The 8,851-nt window shown below is 45.2% G+C and overlaps 1 protein-coding gene across 1 annotated transcript in view; it reads right to left on the reverse strand.

The window, feature by feature from the left end:
• Positions 1-6,855, reverse strand: part of LOC108746882 (LIM/homeobox protein Lhx9-like) — a 52,213-nt gene extending 45,358 nt beyond the window's left edge. Inside the window, exon 1 of the mRNA XM_018483941.1 lies at positions 6,819-6,855. The gene's annotated coding sequence lies outside the window, so the exon portion shown is untranslated. The remainder of the gene's footprint in view (positions 1-6,818) is intronic.
• Between the last annotated feature and the right edge of the window lie 1,996 nt (positions 6,856-8,851).

Raw genomic sequence — 8,851 nt, forward strand, 5'->3', positions numbered from 1 at the left:
GTCGTTTCTGACATATACGTAAGTTTTGCGGGTCATTAAAACATACTGCAAGATAATTTTACTGTTCTGAGGTATGTAGTTGATGAAACTCCGCCTTGTCCCTCTTCCCATGTGCACAACCACCACGGGAACATGCGAGTGCGCCGCAGTGCGCAATAAAATTAGCGTCTATCGGTCAAGGTAAGTGCGGCGCGCATTAGACAAGGCGGTCGAGCGGGTGAAGATCAGGAAACGTCGGAACAGGGGAAGGCAAGCGCGGTGGAAGCAGTGGAAGCCTAATTGGCCGAAATTAGCAAGTTTAGTCATTAGCGGAGTTTCCGGCGGCGGTGGCGGTGACGGTGACGGCGGCGGCGGCGGCGTTGGTGGGTTCACTTGACTCTACTTCCTGGGGAAGGAAGGACGGAAGGAAGGTGTGTGTACAGCTTGACCTAAACGATACTACGGATAAAACGACCCTTCCCGACTGTATCATTTCGTATAGTTTTTCAAGGCTCGATCGAGCGCCCCCCCGTTGGCGACCTCTTCTCTCATTGTTGGATCCCGATTAGAAACGATTGGAATCCGACGATAGAGTGAAGTGCCGTCCAAGTATCGTCGGTGTAGAAAAACCGATTCGTTTCGGTTCTGTCGCGGTCGAGCATCGCGGACATTCGCGATCTCCTCTCTGTCGTGACCTGCACCATTACGCCCGGCACCGTGGTGCAGCACTTGCGGTCGCGTTTCCCCATCGGCGTGGTGCAGGACGGTGCGCGCGTGAGGCTTATCGCGATCGCGAGACGGCGAGAGCGAAAAGTTGTTCGCCGAGAGAGGATCGATGACCTACTACGAGGCGGCGGCTCCCCCTCCCCCTCCCCCCTACTCCGCTTCGGTAATACGCTTTAAATACGTCGGCGTCAAGGCGTTGATATCGCGCCGATATGACGCCGCGATGGCAAGGTGCAGACCGCAGGATTCCGATGGAAACAGTTATTTGCGGTCTCACGGCGCGAGACGCGTCTCTGACACGCTCAGCGCGGGACTGTTAACGATCCTCTACGGTACTGTGCGATCCCTCCCCGTGCCGATATCACGGTATATTTTCTACGCCGATCACACCCCCGGGGCGTATTATCGAAACGTCGTCCTCGACTTCGAAAGAACACGGTACTTGATAAGTACAGAGGACGCTGTTGGCGTAGGCAACTACGTTCAGTGTAGCAATAATGTTACTAGGGGATATTATGTATGATTGGTTATATATCACATTGCCGGCGCAAAAACATATCCTCGAGATGAATCGTTACTGCGCGAGCTGGAAGAATGTTTAACACTCTAAGGCTATCAATTGTCCTCCCTCATGTGTCTCGGGCAAATTCTGAAAGACGGAATAACAGAAATACAGGCGGAAGACGGGCAAGACGAAAGGAGTATGCACGAGTGGAGAGAAGAAGCGGCTAGGAAGAAAAGGCTCCGAGGGGGAGAGCAGAAAGAGAAGAGGGAAAAGGAGAATGACGGGGAGAACGAGGGAAAAGTGCTCAGCGTCCGCAGGGCTACGAAGGCAATTACAAAATTGCAAAAATTAACCATAAAACCGATGGCCCGACCGGCATACCGGCGCTACCATAAAGCTGGCTGGACGATCGGCGCATATTTTTGGCGTTTACGACCAATCACGTGGAGAACGGCACGCGGAGAACGGAGAAGCGTTGAGCGGTATACGCGTTTCCCTCCCCTCGCGCGAGCGGCAACCCGCGCGCGGGTGGATTCTGCCCCTCCCCCCCCCTCCCCCCGCCCCCCCGCGCGGCGGTAAGAAAATTGCACAGCGATTTTGCACCGCCATTCGAAATGCCGCTGTAAAACGTCTACCCTTCTCCCATCTCCTCCAACCCTACCCCCCCGTCCCCGGCCTCGTTCTCTCATCTCCCTATCCGCATTTCTTCCCATCATTCCTCCTACCTCCCCGGCCAACCCTTTTGCTCCGCGAGTATGAATCCGTCAGACGGAACGACGAGAGAATTCGCATTAAATCATATTTTCCACGTTGTTTCGCGATCAGACGTCTTAAATATCGTAAGACAGCGAGCGCTGAAAGATTATCCGAAGGTGGGATTTTACATCTGGCCTCGTTGGATTTATCTGAGATTGTTCAACGGTAAAACGCGCCATCTCTAATCGCCGTATACCGGTGATTTTATTTCGTATATGGGGAATTAATAACACTCGCTCGCGCGCGCTTCGCCCAATTAAGCAGTCCGATTTTTCGATAATCTGCGGCCACGTGTTGCGCCGCGATAATTATTTCTACCACCGCGGCAATATTGCGCTCACGCGCCGCAATTATTTATCGTCGTTTCGCACAATGCTCGTTCATGAGACTGACGATACGCCGGTATACATATACCCGTATATTATTTACAGAAATGTAGCTATTTTTTTTTTTTTTTCAAGAAGTCGTCGTGATAATTCAAGCTGTACTGCGCCGGATATTTCCAAGCGTATTCCGCGTAGCAAAAACGGCAATAAAAAAAGAGAGAGAGAGAGAGAAACAAAAAAAGACAGTGATTTTGTAAATTAAGAGATGAACGTAGCTTGCACGGCGCTCCTGACGAGCGCATTAATTCCGTTTGAAATTCGGATGAATGCATTAATTCTCTCCTGACCCCGTTGTACAAAATGCGTACCCTACGAATCAACAATGCCAGCCGGGCGAACCAGCATACGTTATATTCTCACGCATCTAGACGCACACACACACACACGCACGCACGCACGCACGCACACGCACACATGTTGCGCGCGCGTGCGCGAGCACGCTCGTTGGGCATCAGCTGCTCTGTACGAGGGCCCTTAATTATTCTATTAAACAGGCCGCGGTCTTATTGTAATGCGTACGAGTTTGCGCGCGCGCGTGTACGTGCGCGTGCGCTTACGTGTGTGCGTGTGCGCGTGTGTGCGCGCGCGCGCGCGCGCGCGTGTATATACGCGAGCTCTGAATGGAACCATAAATTTATTGTGTCGAAGAGGAGATTGCCGGGGCCGAAGAAAGCTGTTTGGCGCAATTGAATGCGAGTTGCGGTATTGTGCACCCGAATCGAACCCCGCTAGATCAATTCGTCCGGATGCTCTTTTTTCATTCCGCGCGTGTATCGCGCCGCGTCGATCGATCGCGGTCTCCGCGACGTCGCCGAGGAGGACACCGTTGGCTTATTAATTCTCCCGGAACTCCGTGTATATATCGGGATGCCCCCGACCGAGAGAAACTGTATCTTAATTCTCATTTACGTATTCAGAATACGTATACATATACATATACATATATTCTAAAAGAGAAAAATCCCTCTAAAAAACTATTTATCGTTGTTATATTATACAAATTTCTTTATAGGGATGTGAACTCGAAGGACGATTGTATATCGTGGACAACACAGTAGTGTTGCGCATTTTTCATCGGGAAACTTTACAACGCGCGGTCGGTCGCGGGAATCTCCCAAAAATCCGTCCAATCCAATCTCCGGATCTACGCTCGCCGAGCATTCGAAGGCACGGGTTTGTCCGTCGCGGAAAAAAATAGAACGCGAGACAATTTGCACAAGCGGTGGGTGTTTTGGAAAATCCGTCGGGATCCACCACCCGGTATATCCACTTCTCTCGATTCGCCCGTAAAGTAATGATTTCAATTTCGCGAGATCGCTGCCACTATAGCTAGCAAGGGTGCCACGCCACGTCACCGCCCTCCGCCTCCTCGCCCAGCGCCGCGCTGCTCACGCTCGAAGATTCGGATTAAGCGACTAAGGAAATTCAATATCAGTAGCTGAGATGGGCACATAAAATTACTGACTGCCACTTCGCCTTAATTTGCGTAGTAAAGTTGCCCCGCTCCGGCGTGCAAGCAGCCATCCCCTCCTTGTTTCACCTCCCTTCTCTCTCTCTCTCTCTCTCTCTCTCTCTCTCTCTCTCTCTCTCTTCAACCTCCGCCGTGACCCGCGCTTTCGTGTAAAACTAAGGGATTATGATTCGGTTATTGGCTCCCGGCGCATTTTAGTGCGTAATTGGATGAAATTTGCAGCACCATTGCGATGTCGCCTTGCTGTTTCTTCTTTCCTCCCTCTTTCTCCTTTTCCAACTCGGCCTCCCTAACGATATGAAATACGAGCACCATATTGCGAATCGCGAGAGGCAGGCTCGTTTCTTAGCCTCGACGACGTTTATTCTGGTAGTTTCGCTGTTGTAAGTTGGAATTTATTAATCAAAGAGGTGGCTAGAGAAAGAGAGAGAAAGAGAGAGAGAGAGAGAGAGAGAGAGAGAAAGACGAGACAGGAAGATGGAAGAACGTGACGTATGGCTGAATAAATGGGTCTCGGAATATTATATAACAGCGGGAGAAATTGTAATTAGAAATTATCATCCCTTCTTTTTTTTCGCCGTCTCGTTAAATCGCTATTAAAAAGCACAATGGACATTATTAACAATGACTAGGCATAACGCGGGCCGAGTGAAGCGGAACTCCCGCAAAGGCATTCCGAAGAAATCGAGTCGCGTAAGTAGTCGCTAATCGATCGGAGCGCGTCTCTTCGGGGACGACGGGGGCGACCCTTCTTGCGTCCCAAGACGCGCGACCTTCAGCCCCTGTCAGAAATTCACCGGGCAAATTTATAACGAGGTATGCGGAACACGGCAAATGTAGCCGCGTATGAAATTGCGGCGATTGAAATTGCGCACTCGCGAGGGTGATGCGAGGGATGCACAGTATCGGAGTACTGCATAAATTACTACGTAAATACACCCTACCTAATACTCTCCTCTCAGTGAGTTCTTTTATTAGGCAAGAATAGTGCCAATTCACCCAACTAGTCGCACTTTATTCCCGACGACAAAGAATTCATTACGAAAAACTTGAACGCGATCGTCTCGAACTCTCCCTCGAATCTCTTCGAGCTTCTGCGCGCGCAGAATCCGGTATGTAGACAAGTTAGAAAATTTATGAATCATTCTAAGAAGGTCTTCTATTCTCGTATCTATTCTCGTTTGAACTAGATAAGCGGGGAAACAGGTAAATATTAAAGATAGATAGTAAATGTTATCTTCTCCCGAGACTGCATACGACACTCTGTCGATCGATCTCTAAGTTGATCATCGCTTTAAACTCTTATTTACAAGCGCTTCAACTTTAAGAATGTTTGTTTAAAGATATAAATATGCCTCAACAAGGTATAAATATGCCGTTTATAGAATACTATTGTGAGCGATCTGCAAAATGTTGCAGATTTTCCCACCGAAAAAACTCGGACGATAGATTAGGTATCACAACAGGAGAATTAAATTGCTTTTTGGGGAAACACAAGGATGTGATAAATCTGAAAAAATATGTGTTTGACAGATATTGCCTGTCTCACCGTTCGTTTCTCTGTTTTCCAATAGCGGCAGCCTGTACACCGTCTCTCCCCTTCTCTCTCTTTACCATTTCCTGTTTCTTTAGATGAAAACCCAGTCCTTATAAACCCTCATCTCCGTTTTCGGCCTCCACACACGTGTACCTTCCTTTCTTTTCCCGCAGTTATAATTTAATTTATTATTTTGCGAAGCGACACGTTTCCTTTTCATCTGCAACTATTACAATGTACGTCGTAATGCTCTCGGAGAGAGTTTCACACCAGAGAATTTATGATAAAATCTTTTCTACTTTGTTGCATTGTATCTTTTATCTTTCTTAGAGTAAAATATGACGGTCACTATCCTTCGTTTTAGTCAAATATGTGTGACATCTTTTTTAAATTGCAAAACAGATCCAATATGTTTATATACTCGAAGGCGAAATAAATATTCTTGTTCAATCTATCCTTTTTTCTCTTATTAACCATATACTTCTATTTCATTCTCTCTCTCTCTCTCTCTCTCTCTCTCTCTCTCTCTTTCTCTCTCTCTCTTTCCATCTTCATGCAAAATTACCATACCTTGAGGTAACAGCTGTTGCAGCCAGCGTCAGCATCTGATAAACTGATAGTAGCGACACACGCTGGCGCGCACTGCCTCCTTCTTGAGTCGCAGATTCGACTTTGAAGGTATTAGGTATACCGTGATCGCGTGATTTTTATTCCGAAAACGTACAACACGAGTTGCAATATGCAATGGTGATTCCAGCGATTAGCTTTATTCTCGCAGCGCAACGCGACATTTTCGCGAGGGTTCCTCTTCCCCCTCTCGCTTTTCTCGAATAACAGTTCAATTCGGTCGCAGCTGCCGCCGCTAATGCGCTATTTTCCGTTCCGCAAATGCGCCGCTTCGGCGATGCAGTCCGCGATGCACACATCACTAGGGGTGAAATCCTTCCATCGCTTACACGTCACTTAGTCTCGAAGTTGAGTTTACGTGCTCTGAACAAAACCATCCGCAATGATACCTTCCACAAACGCGGGGCATTAGAAAAAATAAATCTGTTTAAATAATTCGATAGCGACGATTTGAAACGCTTGCGAGAAATCGGCTTGTCAACGATTCCGCTAAACTCGAGAGTCTCTTCGAGATCACTTCGAAGATCTTCGATATTGAAAAAAGTTGGCCGATTTTACATTTCTTCTAGTTTACCGACGCAGGCACTGGGTGTGTTATTCGCGACGACGAGGTAAGATCGAGATCGCAAGGCCCACTCACGCAGGGTCCGGCGAATCGTAATGATTAACGAGCGTCACATTTCGTCAAACTACGACCAGCGTCAAGAGCCAACTGGGTGATACGTGTAACGAGCTAATTAACTTAATTTATCGCCATTTGACGGAGATCCAATCGCAGATGCGCGCCACGTTAATTGTACGTCCATTAGTTGCCGATACGATCGTATATACCATACCGTTCCCGTGTGCTCTCTAACGATCGCTTTACAGCTCGTTTCGTCGATAGCTCCCATGTTCGTCGAAAGCTACGTCCCTTCTACAGTTCCATCCTTCGTTTCCCTCAAGTCTCACTCCCTTCTCCCTTTTTCTCACCGTCTCCTCTTTTGCTCCTCTTCTTCTGATCTTTCTTAATTTTTTTCCCTACACCTTTTCATTCCCTCTCTTTCCCTCGTTTTCTCACTTTGGTTCAAATGTGATGTACAATTGCAATAAAACGTAACAGGATCTATAATCATTATTGTAAATGTGTCATAATCAATTTAAAAATAGATTTGTAATAAAAAAAAAATAGAGTATTTGTGAACTGAATCTTTGGAAATATATTTATTCTCAAAAATATTTACATTCAATACAGTTTAATATTTTTTTATATCATTTTTAGATCTTTTTGAAAAGAAACTTACGTATCTAGAGGATTGTAAGCTCCAGTAGCTGATCCAGGATTGATATAAAATTTATTTTCGTGCTCATAGGCTTCAAATTGATGTGTCCGGATATGAGAATATCGACATCTAATTGTCTCTGTATCGAAGCTAAAGATTCTGGATCACCCCATGGAACCACTTGATGGGAAAGTCCTATTCTAAACTGGCCTACAGTAACTACTTTCTGTTCTGGATAATTTAGATTCTGTAAACAAATAAAATTTTTTGCTTTGATCTGCATATAAATAACATTGACAATTATGTCTTTTGTATGTCACAAGTATGTGTGTTAAATTATAATTTAACTTAATCAATAATAACTCTATTTTTCTTGTTCTCAATTTTATTTGACATATCTAATTGTCCATACCTATAATCCAAGATAAAAATATGAACTGATTAGCTTAACCAATATCGGTGCAACTCTATTTATCTAAAAATTTCCCACTAGTTTACGAGAATAATCGCCATTAAGCGTAAGTAATTAATTTTTAAACAAATTTTTCTTACGCATACTTATTCCCATTATTGTGGGATGTAGTTCTACATTAATCAAAAGCATTTATTAATCAGTCGGTTCCTCGATTTATCGATTCGAACCATTGCTATATATATGCCTGTGTAAATGTTAATGAGCTTTACTTATTAACACAGAACTTTTCCAAGCGGATTTTCGAAGACTTAAACAAAACAGGATCGATAAGCACAGGACGAATTGCGCATTTCCTCACGTATTATAATTTACTTATTCATTAACGCGGTTCATCAACTTTTGCACTTCGATATAAAAGGATTGTGTTTAAAAATAAAATTAATATTTGTATACTTATATCCACATTATATTCTATTCGACGCATAGAAAGGATTGTATTAGAAAATTAAACAAATATATTACCTATTCGTGTTGTTCATTCACGTAATCATGTAACAATATTATTTTAAAGAGTAAAGATAAAATCGGTAAGCAAGATTATCCGAGCAGGTAATAATTTGTGCCAAAAAAGGCCAACAAAATGTTTTACAACACGATTTAACCTCTATTACAACCTATACCGTAAAGACTAATATCTTTCCGAAACCGGTCAAGGTTGTGGACGTGTAACGCACGTCACACGGTCGCAAGATATCGTTTACAATGGGACGATTTTTACCTGAAAGAAGCCTCGAAACAGACCTTTTTCCTCTGTTTTTCTTCGATTTCACAGATACTCGACACCTTCGAATTTACGCCTTCTCGCGTCAATTGATTTTGGAAACACTTAGCATATCCTTTTTCGCGTCCTCGTTTGGACACAACACACGTTTGAATGAGCGCATTCCATGGTTGCAGCCATTTGCTTAAAGAATCACAGTTAATTCTCAGAAATGCTCGAACTTAATATTTGGAGCCAAGTCGTTTCTCGAGAATTCGGGAACACGTTGTGTTTCTCTTTGATCGTGAAACGCACGTGGTCCAAGACGTGAAACGAGAGATTCTCGTGGCCGCGCGGTCTCTAAGGGGATGGATGATAAGGGACGGCGAGACGGGTAAAGGCGACGTGGGGTGGGGAGGGGGGGGAG

This window comes from Trachymyrmex septentrionalis, unplaced genomic scaffold, assembly GCF_001594115.1.
Source record: "Trachymyrmex septentrionalis isolate Tsep2-gDNA-1 unplaced genomic scaffold, Tsep1.0 scaffold19, whole genome shotgun sequence".
Classification (NCBI taxonomy): domain Eukaryota; kingdom Metazoa; phylum Arthropoda; class Insecta; order Hymenoptera; family Formicidae; genus Trachymyrmex; species Trachymyrmex septentrionalis.